This window comes from Microcebus murinus, chromosome 15, assembly GCF_040939455.1.
Source record: "Microcebus murinus isolate Inina chromosome 15, M.murinus_Inina_mat1.0, whole genome shotgun sequence".
Classification (NCBI taxonomy): Eukaryota; Metazoa; Chordata; class Mammalia; order Primates; family Cheirogaleidae; genus Microcebus; species Microcebus murinus.
The window spans coordinates 28,937,742-28,956,009 of record NC_134118.1 but is presented as its reverse complement, the minus strand read 5'-3'; the positions used below and the strand labels follow the sequence as shown (position 1 = coordinate 28,956,009).

The window sequence follows — 18,268 nt, the reverse complement described above, 5'->3', positions numbered from 1 at the left end:
TCTTGATGTGAGCCTTCTGGTTTTGCCAACGATTTGACATTTAAGAATGGGCAGGATTTTACAAATTAAAGTTCACTCTAGAGGATTTTCAGATATCATATCAAATGGAGATATGATAATCATAATATTCATTTTTGTGAGATGTTCAGAATTCAACATTCTTCCAACCTAAATATATTGATTTCCTACTGGATGTTCAGCTTTTTCCTAAAGTCCCTGGAGTTTACTCAGATCATCTTCTTTTGATTACAATTACAAAAATTGTAAACACTTTTTAATGTTTACACTAAAAATTGTTAACACTTTTTAGAATAACATAAGTTATGTTAACTTTAGTCAAAAACTACCTAATAAGTACCTCAGAATGGCACTAAGTTGGCACCTAAAATAATCTCTATCTTAGGTAGAACTCATCCTTCAGCAATAATTTACCTGTTTTACTTTTTATCTTAACACTGATCAATGCCAGAAATTATACTTTGTGTTATTGGTTTGCTTATTGTCTATCTTTCCACAGAAATGGCAGAGCAGGTACTCTGTCTTTCTCATTCCTGCTCAACCCTAGCCCTCAATAGGGCACCTGAAACATAGTAGCTACTTAATATGTTAATTATATTAATTCAATCATCTTACAATAAATAATCTTAATTATTTTATGAAAACTATATAAAAATTCAAATTGAATTTCTACACTGGTTAATTATCTTATTTAGCTTTTGTCAAGATTAAATTGCCTTAACTGTATATAAACTATGAAATATACACATGTAACAACATTTTTCTGTATAATTAATGTTAGCAAAAGTAACAACCAATTATTTAACAATCTTTAGACTAAAGAAGAAAAAATTATTCATAGCATCTGTATGACATTCTTTTGATGATGATATTCTTTTAAAATGTGAAGTTTTTCTTTCAAAGTAAATGTAAAATAGATTTCTTGCACTTTTCCTAAATAGCAAATATAAAATGTCATTTATATAATAATTTCTATATTATCTATAAAGCATAATACTAATTATAAATTTCTGATTTGTATGGAAGGATTCCATGTTGCCTAAAATGAAGTACTAATAAACATCTTTTGTGAGGTTTTCAATTAGTCAGAGACCAGAGACAAGAATTGGAAAACACCGCAGATTATCAAAATCTAAAATCTAAAAACACTAGCCAAATCTATCAGCATGAATCTATTATAGTGCTATATGCTCAAAATATTATACAAATCTATCATAATCTTACATGTACAAAACACTACATAATAAAAACAAACATAAAAAGAAATAAACTCCAATGAGGATTAAATAATAATATATATGAAGTAATTTTAAAATGTGCAGTTTTTTATTTTTTTACACATAGGAGTTCCTAGACCTATTCCTATAAAAGGATTAATCAGGAAGAACAGCCTAAGGCACATTAAAAAATCCAAAAGCAACTCCAGACTGTCCACCACACGATTCAGGTCATAAATTCTGGGCTGAGAAAGAAGAGCTCAATGGCATTACAGCAATTAAGAAAGACTAAGGTACAAGTAAAACATTAAATAGGTATGGTAGGCAGAATTCTACATGAATCCTAATGACACACAGTCTTGTATAACCCTTGTATTGTCACCTCATCTTGTGTGTACACAGGACCTTTAACTTGCTTTTGACCAACAGAACACGACAAGGGTAATGACTTGTGGTTATATAACAATATATAGCAAAGAGAAAGGGATTTAAAAGATGTAATTAAAGTCTCGATCAGTCGACTTTGTGTATACCAAAAGAGAAGTTATTCTAGCTGGGCCTGACTGGATGAGTTAGCCTTTAAGTGTGGGTCTGAATGTTAGAAACTGAAGAAGTCAGAGAAATGTTCCTGCTGGCTTTGAAGAAACAAGGTTCCATGAGTTCTTAGCTGCAAAGAAATAAATCCTGCCAACAACCAGGTGATCTTGAAGGAGAGCCCTGATCCTCAAATAAGAAACTAGTCCTGGCTGAAACCTTGATTTTGAGCAGAGGATCCTGCTAACCCGTACCCAGATTCATGGCTCCTGGAAACTATGAGATAATAAATGTTTAAGCTGCTAAGTTTGTTGTCATTTTTACCTAACAATAAAAAACAAATATATATGTTTTTAAAAAGTGGGCATTTTGGTGAATCCAGGGTGACACTGACATGACATTTATTGCAACAAAACCTATGAAGAGACTCTGAAAAGCACATATGAGCACAATCTGTTCTTACATTGTAAGAAAACTCAACTGGATACAGAGAAGCAAAGCGGAATCTAAGCTGAGATTCTTGAAAGTACAATAGCCTAGACAGGACATTGTGTTCATATGGAGGTAAGGAACCACCTTTTATATTTTGACTTTGTTTCACATATGTGCATTGCAACATCAGAACGTCAGATTGAGTACTTGCAGGGTATAGAAGCGATCTTAAAAGCAGGAAAACAAAGTCAACTTAATGCAGTGAAAATTAGAGATCCATTGCTGATTACTGAACACAGTGGCATTTGAAAGTTGACTTTAATCAAGAGAAATCTAGAGGAGGTATGAAATCTGTATCATCAGAGCATAATGATTCTAGCTTCAGACAAAACTTGGTCTGAGTTCCACACTGTGAGCAACATTTTAAGCCGTGGTTGGTGTATATCTAACTTAGAAGATGTTGTGCACATAAAATGAAAGCATATTTGTAAATACTTAACACTGTGCATGGCTTATTATGAATCATGAAAATTTTCAGCCACTATTGGCTACTATTGCCACTAAAGACTACTACAACAGGAAGAAACAAGAGTAAGGGAGGCCAATGTAAAGAAGGTCAAAATAATCCTGGTTGAGATGGAACAGTCTGGATCAAGGTAAAAGTGACAGGGAAAAATAGAGAATAGAGAATTTGACAATGCTACATTACAAATTAAGGAATACAAAAACTTGAAGATTCTGTATATTAGTAAAGAATGAACAATATAACTTTAAAATATCTATGAATTTTCAGACCAAGACGAATGGAAAAAAATATGACATTAACTGACAGGCAGATAAAATAGAATGGGGGACTATGTTAGGGATGAGACCATGAGTTCATGGAGTTTGTGCTGTCACCATGAAATCAGAGTTAAAATGTCTTTCAGACCTTTATAAATACATTAAGGGACTTCAAATACTGGTCAGAGTTACAGATTTGGAAAATATCTACAAAGAAACGATAATTGTAGCCATTGTAGTATATGGACCTCCTGCACGACTCCACAAAGAATGAGGAACAGTGAATCAAAAGTTCGGTATACACAATGTTGCAAAAATTTCAAGATTAAAACTTTTATATACTAGGTTACATTTCAAAGGTGAAACTATTAATAACGAATATGTAAAATATCAAATAAAAGGCCCTATAATCTTCCCACTTCAAAGTTAAACTTTCCACAAAATCAAACTTTTCCTTTTTTTGCCTTTTATTTATTTTTTATTTGCATAAATTTATGAGGAACAGGTGTACTTTTGTTACATGCATAAATTGGGTAGTGGTGAAGTCAGAGTTTTTAGGGTATCCATAACGTAAATAACATACATTGTACCCCTTATATAATTTCTCAAATTTAACTTTTCTACCTCCTATGGGATCCATTTAATAAGAACAACCAAAAACTTGTCTAATGGGCATTCAGTAGGGAATCTGATGCAAGTCTGCAGCTCACCTGGGAGTTGTGTTGTAATTACTACAAACAACAGTCACCTCTTCTCAGTCAGCCTGAATGCCATATGAAATCAGAGAGCAATAACTAGTAGTCAATATTTTCCTTTACCTCAAATAGAATTAGAAACAATAATGTATTTATAATTCCTAAGCATTCAAGAGTCCACCTATTTTGGTATTGTGCTTCAAATCCAGTAATTTTATTTTGATCATTTTATTTAATCTCACAGACTATTCGAAATATTAGTAGCTAACTAATCTGAAGGTTTAAATCTGAGTAGCAGTTGGTCCCCCAAGTGCTGATTGCTCAAAGTGGATTGAAGTTCACCATGTATTTGTATTTGAATTCGGTGTCCAGTAAGAGTTTTTAGGAAAAAAAAGACTGGAACTCTTAGGAAACATTAACTAGTCTATTCTATTGCTTCTTATTCTGTTTTGTTTGCAATAACAAGGGAAACACTGGCTGTTGCTAATATTTTGAATAGTTTATGAGATCAACAAAGGTAGCATTTTCATAGCATTATATTTATAAGAAAACCCTTTAAGACTTTTGGTATCATGCTATCTAAAGTATGTATATTAAAAATTATATGTTATAAAATAATTTAAGTATAACTTAATAATTGAGGGAAAGTCTTGGGGAAAAAACAAGAGTCATTTACATTTAGTAAAGAGAGTATCATAGAAGAAAAAAAAGCCTAGTTTTGAAAGAGACACACTCAGTTGAATATTTGCCCTAAACAGAGGTATTAGACAATTGCAGTATAGCTGGTAAACTTGGATGGATTCTCTAATCCACCTACTCCTAGTTGTATGACCACAGGTAAAGTAGTGGAGAGGTTTAATGTGAGTTTCTGCTTTCTTATATGGAAAATGAATATTACGAGGAATAATATCAACCTTTATACAACTACATAAATGATAAATAACTTAATATGGATAAGATGACCTAATATGGCTTATGTGTGTGTGTGTATATATATATATCTTTTTCTATTAATACTTTGAATGATATCTATTTCTGTGTTCTTCCTCTTCCCAAATGATCAAGCAAGTCCAGGCTCAAAGACCAAATGGCCAAACATCAATAGGCATTCCATCATGCAGCAGGAATGTTTTTACTAGCAGCAACTCCCTGGCTGTTTTTCTTTAGAAATATGAATGACCTATCTCCTTAACCTTAAATGAGGTAGCTCTGATTTTTTCTTTTTATATCAGGGTCGCAGAAATTTCTCACGTTTTGAGAGAAAGGGGCATATAAACACAGAGGGCTTTTAGGCATTTGCTTCTTCATATAAGTAAGGACCTTTTACTCTTAGGGTTTAAGGAATTAAAAAAATTAGGCCTCATTGGTGATTATAACATTATCTAATGTGTTTTGTGGAAGTGGTCCAACTAAAAGAGGTAAATTATTTCCATTTCATCATCATCTTTGGGGAACATAGCTCAGGTGTGTATCTTTTAATTGTTACTGTATGAATGTTTTAATTGCTATCTTGGTGTTACTTTCATAGAATAATAAATCACTAAAGTAAGTTTCTCTATTACAATAAATATATTTAAATAAAATTCAATGAAAAGTTTTTTCAAATCTTTTGCATCATGCTTCAGAATTGCTAGAAGTGCCATGAACTAGTTATAAGTTAAAATAATATTCTTTGTATTGACATGCAAATGAACTCACTAAGCAACCACTCTGCTTTAGAGATTTACATAATTTGATACCCAAATCCACATTAAATTAATATTAATTACTTTATTTTAAAGCAAGAAAATTTGGAATTAAGCTGTTCTTCTCTCGTTTTACATGAAAACACTGATCTGCAAGGAAGAAAAGTATTTTATGTGTGGGGGTATTGAGACTCTGTTCCTTAGAAGTTCATGGCTTATTAGCCAAAGATATGTAGGAAGTTAACCTGACATGTCTCTTTTATAGGCAGAAAATCCTTTATCAGAACTCATATTTTATCAGAATTAATGTAGTGCTGTAAACTCTTCATTATGCCCACATCCATTTTGTTTCTCATTCCTGGCAAATTTTAATTTCAATTGTCTCTTTCCTTGCTGATCAGTATGAGAGCTTCTTCATGGCATTTTCATACCTGCCCCCCATCCCCAATCTGGTATGTGTTCAAGCATTTTGACCTAAATAAAAAATAACAATAATTAAAAGACACATTGGCCACTAAAAATTATACATTATATTACAGCTTATGATATAAAGTATTTTTGTATTAAGTAGCATGTCTTGAATTTGCATGTTCTAGATCATCTCCGTTGCATGTGCATTGCAGAGTAGAATCTACTATATGTGTATACACACACACTACACACACACTCTCTCTCTGTCTCTTTCTCTCTCATTGTGTCAAGTACTTACACTATTATTTAATTCTTTATCTTTTGGAAAACTCATTGGAACCCTGAGTTTATCAAAACACAATCTCATCCATTATAATAATATTAATTCAGAAATACCAAGGTGATCTAAAACACAAAGGGACTAATTGCTTTGTTGTGTGGTTACCAATTTAATTGGAAAATTAGAATATTTCCACAAGGGATCCTACAGCGCACCTAAAGTAAACTATACCCAGAAGACTTTGGAGGTGTTGAAGCAGAAGGTCATTAAGTCTGTTTGGTAAAGTATAATTGGTCACCTGGCTGTTATAATGATGCTAACAACAGGAAGCATTTTTTCTAGCCTATTAGTTCACAGGGGTCTTTTGAACTTTATAATACATTAAGTAACAAAAAGTACTAGAGTTAGTTTGGCAATTTGGGGCAAATATAAAGAATTAATAAGAATATGTCATTCAAGGCCTTTGAGTTTCATAGATAAATGAGCCTTAGAGATTATTAAAAATGGCCACTATATAGAGAAAATTCTCAATAAAGTATTAGTCATATAAACTCTTATATATAACTTTAAAAGGTATTTTTAAATTTTTCCAACTTTTTAGAATATTTAAGGTTTATTATTACTTTTATATTTCTATTTCCCATGTAAGTAAACAGAAAAGATTAAAAAAAACTAATATGTAGCCTTGATAACAGAAAACCCAAATTGATTCACCCTTATCTTAAATTTCACAAAACATATGTGGGAATTTATTTGTAAAGAAAAATTATCTAAAAGTTTTATTTTTATTTAATTTTTGGTTTGAACAAGCCTAAAATTAAGAAACAATTTGACCCTATCATATGACAAATAATTATTTTAACAATTTTCTATACACTTTATCAAAGTTCATCATCTTGTAGCAAATAGCACTTCATATATTTACAGTGTTTCTTTAATGGAACAAATTAATGTCTTAAAAAGATATCCAGTTTTTTATTGTTGGATATTCCTTTGTATTTTATACAAATAAGCTATAACTCCAATATATGGTCATTTCTTTGTGGAATAAAAAATTAATAAAGAGCCATCAGATTTGAATATCTTTTATAAGTGTCTTCAAAGTTGGCAATTTTATTAGTTTACAGTGGAAATCTTATTCTCTATTCAAATAGTGTTTCCTGTGTGCTAAAACTGGACTTATGATGGGAACCTAATTTTTCCTTACTTCAGAACTAAGACATTAAAGCTAAATGTGTAGAAAATTCAGAGAAAAGACTTATAATATTTTAAATTTGCAATATGCAATCCCATTGACTTGATCTCTGGTATTATTATTGCCAGGAGCATAGTTTGATCTTCATGTTTAATTATCCCATTTTGATAACCTTAAATTTCATTTGAAAGAATTCCAGATATTGGTACTTCAAAACAATAGTTTATACTCCAACAAGGACATACCTATTGGAAAACTTTGTGCAAACGAAAGTCAATGAGACACTCAAATACATTTGGGTGAATATAATATTTATATGTTATTGCCTTTCCAGTAAGTTATAACATTAAGATATACATTAACATTTCAAGATAAATGAAAAAATCAAATAGAATTAAAATGAAAATAAGCCATAATTCTGTTGGAAATTCCACAGTCTGATTATTTATACCAATGTAATTAGTTTAAAAATTTTTAATATATATATAATAATAATGAATGATTTTATATACATTTAAAAGAGATTGTTTGGTATAAACTTCCTGGCTCAGTGTTTTATATATTCTTTTCTGCCTTTGTACCTGTTCAGTCTTTAAAAATTTGTGTGAATAGTTCACATAAGATCACATGACTGCCATGAATTCTACAAAGAACATCTGTTTAGAGTAAAACATATGAACAACTTAAGGAGATTTACATTTGACCTCTAGTGTTTGCAGTAATATCCATTTCTTTTGACAATTCCTCACATGTAGGGCTGGGCTACAAATAAAATGAAAAATTTCTACTCAGAGGAATTATTTTAAAGCATAAACTCTTAAGCTAAACTTCATCCTAGTAACTCTAATGCAACTACAGTAGAAATTTTTATGGTATTTTAAAATATACAACTATTTAAACCTAACTTAATATACCCTTTACTTGCTGAAAAATAGCCCTAGTCAGTTCAACAATAGTTATTAAGTATGAAACAGTTTTATATTTTATTCATTCCTATTAATGTAGGACATCTAGTTGCAACCTAAACTCCCTCCCTATAAAGGGAACACTCCCCCTCCCTATTTTTCCAGCCATCGTTTATACTTAATCTACTGTCACTGAATGACAAAAATGAAAGATCACAATTCTATTTATCAGGCAAACCATCATGTCTGTCAAATAAAGTCATGAATAGTAATAAGAAATACAAGGAGTATCAGATAACTTCTATCTTTTAATAATTGCTCACTATGGGAAGTACTGTTCACTGGTTTTCCACACTGAATTCTTTCTTCATACACACTCAGAACACACTGCCAATTGACAAAGGGAACATAGCTTCAAAAGAAAATCTTCTAAGTACAGAAAAGCTCTCTGTTAAGCATGCAAGAGGTTAAACATTGCTGAAATAGCGAGACATTTTCTCAGCCCACGCTTCCCAGTTCCATTCAATTACCAACAGCAGTAGCGACTATAATACAAGCTAATACAGTATTATTAAATCAGAGCTTCCCATTTACATCCACCTCTAACCCGAGGGGGTAGTGAGGGGATGACATTTACTAGTCAAAAGCAGAACAAACAGCCCCCAACTTGGAAATACACATGACCTTGGGGTGTGGATTCTCAGAGATTGAGTTTTACAAGTTTTATTTGGACCTACTGCATAACAACACATCTAAATGAACCCAGCATGGTATAAATAAATGTTTCTACCTCTCTCTTCTCCCCTCCAAAAAATGTTGGGAGAGCTCTGCACTTTGCAGCCCATGCTTTATATATGGAAAGTAATATTGATTAACCAGAGATTAGTGTTGCAAATATTTTTTAAGATTATATTTGTTTTAAACAACTTGTTGGTTGATTTATTTAATGTCCATTGCTAACGTATTTGGGGACTTATGTTGAATGGTTCCTTTCCTTTGAGCCATACTGGAGGTATTCCTCTAAAATATTTATATTTATTAAGCAAGATGTAACACGATGACATTAACTTCACAAAAAACAAAGCTCTCAACTTCCCCTCTAGAATTCAGTGCATAATCACCAACAGATGTTCTTGTAATAATAATAATAATTATTATTAAAATATTTCTACAATCATTGCCAAAAGTCCAGTTTGCAATTATAAAAATAATCATAACTTGTTTTAAAATTTTTGTATAAAAGTCTGCATTTCTCCCCCACTTGTAATCATTTATAAAAATATTATTTTTTCTTACCTTATTTTAACAGTCAAAAAAGTCCCCCAGAAAGATTCCTAAATGCTGTGGATATATAAATCACAATTAAAAAAAAGAAAAAAGACACTAAAAAGATCGTCTTAGACGGGGAAAAAATAAAAATAGTTTGGTCTAGAACTACAGAAATCTCCAAAGTCACGCCTGAATGGGAGCCCAGGTGGCAGACAGCGGACTCTCTCCCACGTCCGATACCACACTCCTTTGTCAAGTTGAGATGGGTCCTGCTGGCGAAGCGGGTCCCACAGGGCACAGAGGAAGCCAGAGGGCGTTGCCTCCAGGTACTAGAGCACCGGGTCCGTTTGCCTCTCAGGTTCAGCACCGACAGCGCCGCGGACAGCACCAGCTCCGCTCACCTCCAGTTTGTCTCAGTCACTGAACCAGGCTGATTCTCGCGCCTCCTCCTTGGGCGAGAGCGGCTGCCACTCAACCCGGGGCTGCCCCGCCCCCACCATCTGACGTAACTGCTTTGCATATCAACTCGCCGGGAGGTGAGGGGCCGCCCCCCTGACTGGGCTTCTGCGGGGGTCAGCTGTGGCAATCAAGGCGACAAAATCCGGGCTTGAGATCAGCACGGGCAGCACTGGACTTAAAGAGCCATTGGCCACCGGTCCGGTGGAAACTAACTGCGCTGGCGGCGCGGAGCCTTCGCCTCGCGGGGACTGCAGTTCCGAGCGCTCCCAAGATCGCTGCTGGCGCAGCTCGGCAGGAAGACGGGGCGGAGAGAGGGGGCAGTGGAGCACGGAGAGCAGCGGGTGGGGAGGCGAGCGGGGAGGTGACGGAAAATAGAATAAATCCATTCAAGCAGTCTTAAAAATATCCCTGATCCTTTTGATCTGCCCGACCAAACTTTGCTCCTTCTCCCTGCTATTTGGTTAGCGGAAAAGCTTATGCATTTGGTGTTCCTGCTCCCTTCCCTTGGTTCTCGGAGCTGCTGGAGGGAGTCGCTGCTGCAGAAACTTGTCTGGAGAGAGAAAACAAACAAACAAAAAACTGTTGGAGCACTGGGAGAAAATGTGAAAGCATGCAACGTCAATCATCGTTTGTACACAAAACATTTTTATATGAGTGCTGCAGAGTATATATCAGACTTCATATACGTTCCTGTATAACCTACAGAACCTTCCCTATTCATGCTCATGATTTAAATATATGGTCAAACTATGTGGAGTTGGAGATTCCAGGGTTTAAAAAAAAATCATTTAATAATGTAAAAAGTGAGAGTTCTCAGCTTTAACTTCCACTGCCAAAATTCTGAGGGTTATGCAATATTTATTATGTCTAATATATCACTTGTTCTATGAAAGATAGGATATGCTGGAAACATTCCATAGCCTTTAGCAATTGTCTCAGTGTATGTGATGTTTCTTGTCCCAGTGAAGCTCTGAGGGCCTTGATGGCAAAAGAAGGAGGGCTTGCCACACCAAATTCCATAGCCTGCCTAAAGTAGTATAAACAAACACTTTTGGTAAACTGCAACAATCAAGCATCCAGAAGGGGCATTATTCACATAGTCTCCACGCGGCCCACTTGTGGCCATCTGATTTACTTATACAAAGAAATGGGTACATAAAATTAAGCCTACATTTTTTTAAGTTGGATAAAACATGTTTCATAAAAAGTTATTCCTTCAAAATATTTCATAGCATTTAACACATTATGTTCCATCAGAGTGCATACATACTGATATTTGTCCTCATATTCCAGGAGAGTCTAACATAATTTAGCTCTGGATCACTCATGAGCATTTTCAGGGAATCTAATCAAATGAATACACTTGTTTATTTCCCTATCAAAAAATAATTAATAAAATTAACTTTCTGAAATGTTTAAGAAGTTATGTAAGAAAGCATATTTACTTTGTGGGCACATATACTAAAATTCCTTCTTTGCAGTTTCTTAAACTAGAGAAAATTGTGAAAAAATATGGTGTTTTTGCTTTTGGGGGAACATCCATTTTTTTCTGCTTTGCGCCCACATTAAACATTTCTTTGCAGCTTTATTTTAGAATTTGTCAGTTTCTTTCCTAAATATGCAATTTTGGGGAATTATCCCTCCAACACACCTAGACCATAATTCTTGCATTCTGGGTAATCCACAATGTTTTATTTTTTCCTGACTACTTCTGCTTTTATGTTAATACAAAAATGATAAGACTTTTTGCACTGCTAGTTATACACATACATACACACTCCTCTATTAAAAGTGCTTCAATTCCAAAGTGACTCTAAAAATGGGTTCAGACACCACAATAGGGCATGATGGGTGATATATGAGGGCAGGTGGGTGTTGTACAATTATATTTACAATGAAACCAAATGAATTACCTGTACTTAGTCTGGCTGTGGCACATATGATATGCTTCTTTGGGAAATATCCCATGGCACGCTTTGGTCTCTTCGTGCCAACATGCCAAAATGTCAGCGAAGGCTTAATAGTTCACTGTAGATATGTATAGAGTACATTATATATTCTTATAAAATTCCACCAAAACCTGTGTTATTTGTTTAATGGACACTATTTTTCAGTTCACTGAAGTGATCATACTGTTTGGGGGCTACGAATTCAGTTAAAGCAGTCATAATATTATTCCAAAAGCCTTCAGGGCTGAAACTGAGAAACAAAACTACCTTTCAAATATAAAAAGGGAAACAATATCATTTTCTTGTTGTCTCTGAGATAGAGAGAGAGGGAGAGAGAAAGAAAAGAAAGAAAAGGAAAGGAAATGGAGCTATCCATTTTGGCAAGTATGAACAAAGATGAACACATGCAGAAAAGCCTTGAGAAAAGTCTCCCGAAGAATTCTAGGTTTAGTTCTGTTCCAAAGGCAGTGAACTGAGGGCAAGTTTTAAAACTCCTCATCACATTCATCATTTGTAGAGTAAGTGGATTGTACTAAATTATCTTTAAATTTTTTTACATATCTGTCATTCTATGATTTTATATAAGAATTCAAAAGCTTAAAAATTCTGTATTAGAATTTGAAACTTTAAGAACTTTCCCCTTAAGAGGGATAAATTAGCATGTGGTTACTAAGACTATGACAAAGTTATCTTGGGGTAATTAAGTTGTGAGATGTGGAGAGAAGCAGGACTAGGATCAATTATGAGGCTAAGAGAGGTTAAAAAATAAATTTCACCCACCGAGACTGAAACTAAGAGAAGGCAGAATGGGCCTATTCAAGAAGAGGCTTATTATACAAACGATATGATAATACTTTCACATTTGGTCACATATATAATTACTCTTCAGGATATTTAAAGTAATTGTAAAGCAACAATGAAATTTAAAGTATGGGAAAAGCAATTACATGGTTTTGTAGTTGCAAATTGTCACTGGGAAGATGACTAAATAATTAAATAAATATGTTCAAGGAAAATATCTTTAAAGTTGTATGACCGACATTTACTTACAGATTTTAATGTAGGTATTTTACAAGAACATATTAGAATGTTATACACAGAAATTATGAAGTTCATTGTATTGATGTCTTGTTATTTTGCATACTTTTGGGCTTCTGCAGTGTCATCAGATTTTACAAGGTCTTTTTCAAATAATAATTATTTTAATGTATTTGTGGTATATTAGAATTATAAATACTCTAAAGATAATAACTGCTTAAGATTTGTTAATGTTTCTTTCTGAATCAATTATGAGAAGTTTTCTGTGAATTAAGAAGATGGTCATTTTGAAAAACAAAAATATGATACTTTTTGCTAGGTAATTTTCACTTTTATTATTGGGAGTCAAAATAAAGCAGGGCTAGAAAAAAGCTGATAGCCATAAATAACCAAGCTTTCTTTAATTAAAGAGAGCAAAAATATTGCAACGTAAACATGAATGTGGATATGTTAGAGATTCTAACTCCTCTGCCATGGAAACCCCCACATGATTGTGCTTTCTCCTGATAACATATATGTACATAATGTGTTTAAAGAGTAGAAGCTGCATTTAATGATTAGTTATTATGAAGAAGGAATGGCTAACATTTAATTTATACTCTTGCTTTTTAACCTTTTTATAGTTATTCCAAATGCCTAATATATAATATAAATAACATTATTTGTATATTTGACCTTTGAAAATATATTTTCTTTCCTTTCTCTTTTGTTTTTCTTCCTTACTTCTATTACTTCCCTCCTTTTTACCTTTCCATCTTTTCTTCCCTTAGGCTCTTTATGCTCTCTACCTATGTTTTATTTTATTTTAAGGGTCTATCTAAAATGTTTGTTAGTTTTATGTCTGTTGTGCTATATAGAATATTTAAATACATATTATGTTATTGAATGGAATGTTGATACAGCACACTTACATCTATATTAATTAACTCAGAATTATAATCTTAAATACATTTGTATGTATATGTGTGTGTGTATTTGAATGTAAGATGTGCTTAAAAGTATTTTCATATATGTTTTCTTTAAAGTATAGACATAAAACTTAGGCTATAAGAATGAAGAGCTTAGTCTTAATGTATACAAGTACTGATTGAAGAACACAATGTCATTATGCACACACACATACGTTTTTGATCTAAGTGGTATTTAAAATGAACTACATACATTTTATGAAATTATATTTTTTTAATTTTTAAAACTCTCAATGTTGAAAATTGAGATGATTTTTTAAAAAAAATGTCTCTACTATTTATTATAGTGCAGGCATTGTGGTAGTTTTGGATAAGAAACTGTTAAATTTAATAAAGAGTAGTATATAAGTTTTTTTCATTCAGTTTTTACATTAATACACAGAAAGATACACTAAGAAAGACTATTTTTATTATTTGTAATCATGAATCCACCATCAAATGCCACATTTCATAAAAGATTAGAGGTCTTTCTCAGAAATACTATGCTAAAAGTTGGATGTAACTTTTAATTCTACCTCTCATATTCTTGGATCAATGTGCATATGAACTTTGATTCTCATTGAGTAAATAGTATTTTCAAATTTCACAAAACCTGGGCAAATGTATAGCATAAATAAAAGTTATAGGCTTAAGAAATCAGTTGCTGTCAATCTTTATTGAGGTAATATTAATTAGAGAAAAGATAGAACATACTTCAAGAAATGCTGCTGAATTGGAAAGCTAAAACTTAAAACATTTAATAGAGAAATCTAGGTTGAGCTTTAAGGAATGGGTCTGTCCCTTACTATCAATAATCTGGGGTCAAAGTGAATTGAGGAGAATCAAACACAGTGACTGGCCATTCAAAGAACAACTGTAGACTAAACTCAAAACTTGGTACCATGGATGCTGAATGTGCAAAAACATATAAATCTAATATTTTGTCTATGGTAAGCATAGATTCTTAACTTTATTAGTTTTATCTTCTAAATTGAAGGCAAAAATAAAACCTGCTTTTTATATAACCATAGCATGGGGAGGAACATTAACAGGCAGATTTAGCAGACTTGGATTTGTGTTATCTAGTTTTTACATATTAATACTTTCAACTTTCTCATTTAATCAACTTCTTCACAGACATACTCCCCCTGGCTTCCAAGTGATAATACCACTGTGAATTTTCCTCCAGAGCCAGATTTTGCCTCCCTATTTTGGCTTGAAGAACATTTGCTTCTTCCACACTAGTCTGTAAATAACGCAAATAAGCTTTCAATAAGACTTGGCATCTATCAATATGTCCGTGCACAGAATTCTCAGGATCATGTGGATAGTTTCCAAATATGTTGCTCTATAAAAGAGAATATGAATTAAAATGATGAATTAATGAAATATTTTATGGTAAGTGTAATTAAATAAGAATTAAAAATTGTTTTTATAGGGCCATGTATCTTCACAATTTCAGATGGCCTCATTAGGGATGTTAGATGTGGACATAAGCCTAGCAGTATATCATTTTGTCCTTGGCTTAGTAGAGAAAACCATCTGACAGTAATTTTTTATAAAGTAAAGATGGAGAGATAAGAACATAATTCTATTTTGCTAGATTTATTTAACAAATATATTTGAGCACTCTATTTTCTAATGAAAGTCAATGTTAAAAAAATCTAAAATCAGATAGCTATAATTAAAATAACATCCATTAATAGCCCTCTGTGTACACCCTGTTAATACCTATCTTAGAGAAAAAGATTAAAATTATTGTAAAGTAAGGAAAGTCCTAATGTATCAGTTAATTCAAGAAATACATTATGACTCAACCTGATCTACTTCCAGGATTAAATTAACCCTTGAGTTATATTTATGTATCACAGTAACAATTAATGGTATTGGTTACATTTATGAAATTATAAATAATCGATTTACATGGATCAGATATATTCCCATCATCATTGTAGTTTTTTTTTGTGATAATGTGGATGATTTAATTGTTTTCTAGTGTTTTATATATTCTTCCCATTGTAGTTTTTAAAAATCAATTCTGTAAAAGTTTCCTTTTCTTTCTTCTGTCTTTTTAATAGACAGTGTTTGAGGAAGTAATTTGGAGTTTGATAATTTTAAGAATCTTTGGAACCTAAAAATACAGTGCTATTTCATAACGGAACTATGAAAACAGAGCTTAAGAACTTGTTCCTGTTCAAATAGACAATTTTTGTTTCTTGAGTTCTTGTGTTTAAGAGAGCTCTTAGGACATCTATTGGCCAATGTTGCTATTGCATATGAGAATTTCACACAATTCTAGAGTTATGTATTTTCCCACAATGATTACAATATATGATTAAAATATATGCTGATGAAGAGAATTATGATGAAAATCTGCAATGTTTATAGTTGGATTTAAAGAATTAAGCAAATACATAAAAATAAACATGGTATGGTAGTTGGTCTTATAAAAATGTTTGTAATATTGGCTATTTCAACATTTTAAAAATTTATGCTATCTTTTTTTTTTTTTTTTTTTTTTGAGACAGAGTCTCACTTTATTGTCCAGGCTAGAGTGAGTGCCGTGGCGTCAGCCTAGCTCACAGCAACCTCAAACTCCTGGGCTTGAGTGATCCTTCTGCCTCAGCCTCCCGAGTAGCTGGGACTACAGGCATGCGCCACCATGCCCGGCTAATTTTTTATATATATATCAGTTGGCCAATTAATTTCTTTCTATTTATAGTAGAGACGGGGTCTCGCTCTTGCTCAGGCTGGTTTTGAACTCCTGACCTTGAGCAATCCGCCCGCCTCGGCCTCCCAAGAGCTAGGATTACAGGCGTGAGCCACAGCGCCCGGCCTAAATTTATGCTATCTTTTAGAGTATAATATGTCATTGTTCAGATTAGTTGTCTTCACCATTTTATTAAGTTTCTAAATTTATATAGGAGAAAAAATAATTGTTCTTTCAGTTTCAATAGAAGCTATATATAGTGACATATTTTACATTATAATTTTCGAGAGCAGAATGTAAAAGTACATTGAGAATGTGAAAAATGTAGTCTTGAATTCAGTAACATTATAGTGTGTAAGGAAATGTAATGTTAAAAGTGAAAATAATCTGTATTTTTGGACAGATAGAGAAGTAATTTTGCACAAAGTATCATAGCTACTTGCTAGAAAAAAACACATAACAACGAAAAAGAATGGGAAAAAATGTAGAATTCAAGGTCTTGCATCTGTGTGTGCATAATATATAATATAAATATTGCATGTATTAAATAATATATAAATTAATAACTGTAAGATTCTAATGTAAGATAATTAAGATATAAATGAAAAGTATTAGAAGTATAGAGAAAATATCACAGGTCAAAATTAGTAAAGTCTCAGTTACAACGTGATAAAGTCTGAAAGAGAAGTAAAAAGTTTAGAGAAGTGAGAAATTACTACTACTGACTTTTCCTTGTTCATTTTAGCCTTCCCTGTATAGAAGATCTTTCCAAAGCATATGGCACAAAGCAACTGTTTCTGTTGTCGAACCCAGGAATGGCACTAGAACTGTCGGGGAGGAAATGTGGTAAGGGACCTAATAGAGACGTTTGTGTTACTTTTCTTGAAGTCTCACTCCTTTAATGCCTATTTCTGTTGTTTGTTGCTATTATACAGAAATCATTTGAATTTAAAAAGGCAAACACAGACAAAAAACAGAATTGAATACGATCCTATGTAATAGATTAGGGTTTCAAAATATCCTTCCTTTGCATTTATTACCGCTGCTAATCACATAACCCTCACTCTCCTCCTGTGCACATGTTTGAATCACATTCTCTAGTCTCCAGTGATTGAGTGGAGCCATGTGTCCACCGCTGTACAAAAAAATTATGAGAGGTGACACAAGTCACTTTTGGACAGAGAATGTAGTTGTTTGTGGTATTTGTTGTTGTTGTTTGTTTTGTTTTTATTTCACCATATTACAGAGGTACAGATGTTTAGGTTACATATATTGCCTTTGCCGCACCCAAGCTTCAAGAGTGTCCATCACACAGACTGTGCACACCACACCTATTAGACATGAATATACCTATCCTCTCCTCCTCTCCCGACCTGCCCGACACTCGATGAATGTTACTACTATATGTGCACTTAAGTGTTGATCACTTAAAACCAATTTGATGGTGAATACATGTGGTGCTTGTTTTTCCATTCTTATGATACTCCACTTAGTAGAATGGACTCCAGCTCTAACCATGATAATACGAGGTGCTAGATCACCACTGTTTTTTGTGGCTGAGTAGAACTCCATGGTATACATATACCACATTTGATTAATACACTCATGTATTGATGAACACTTGAGTTGTTTCCACATCTTTGCAGTTGTAAGTTGTGCTGCCATAAACATTATAGTGCAGGTGTCTTTTACACAGAATGTCTTTTTTTCCCTTTGGATAGATGCCCAGTAATGGGATTAT

General features: G+C 33.0%; 1 protein-coding gene across 4 annotated transcripts in view; it reads right to left on the bottom strand.

Annotated features, from left to right (window-relative positions):
* The window catches only part of FSTL5 (follistatin like 5), a 696,991-nt gene extending 686,858 nt beyond the window's left edge, over positions 1 to 10,133 (bottom strand). For all 4 annotated transcript variants that reach the window (XM_012735602.3, XM_012735603.3, XM_012735600.3 and 1 more), the window contains exon 1: positions 9,452 to 10,133. The gene's annotated coding sequence lies outside the window, so the exon portion shown is untranslated. The remainder of the gene's footprint in view (positions 1 to 9,451) is intronic.
* Positions 10,134 to 18,268: the final 8,135 nt, after the last annotated feature.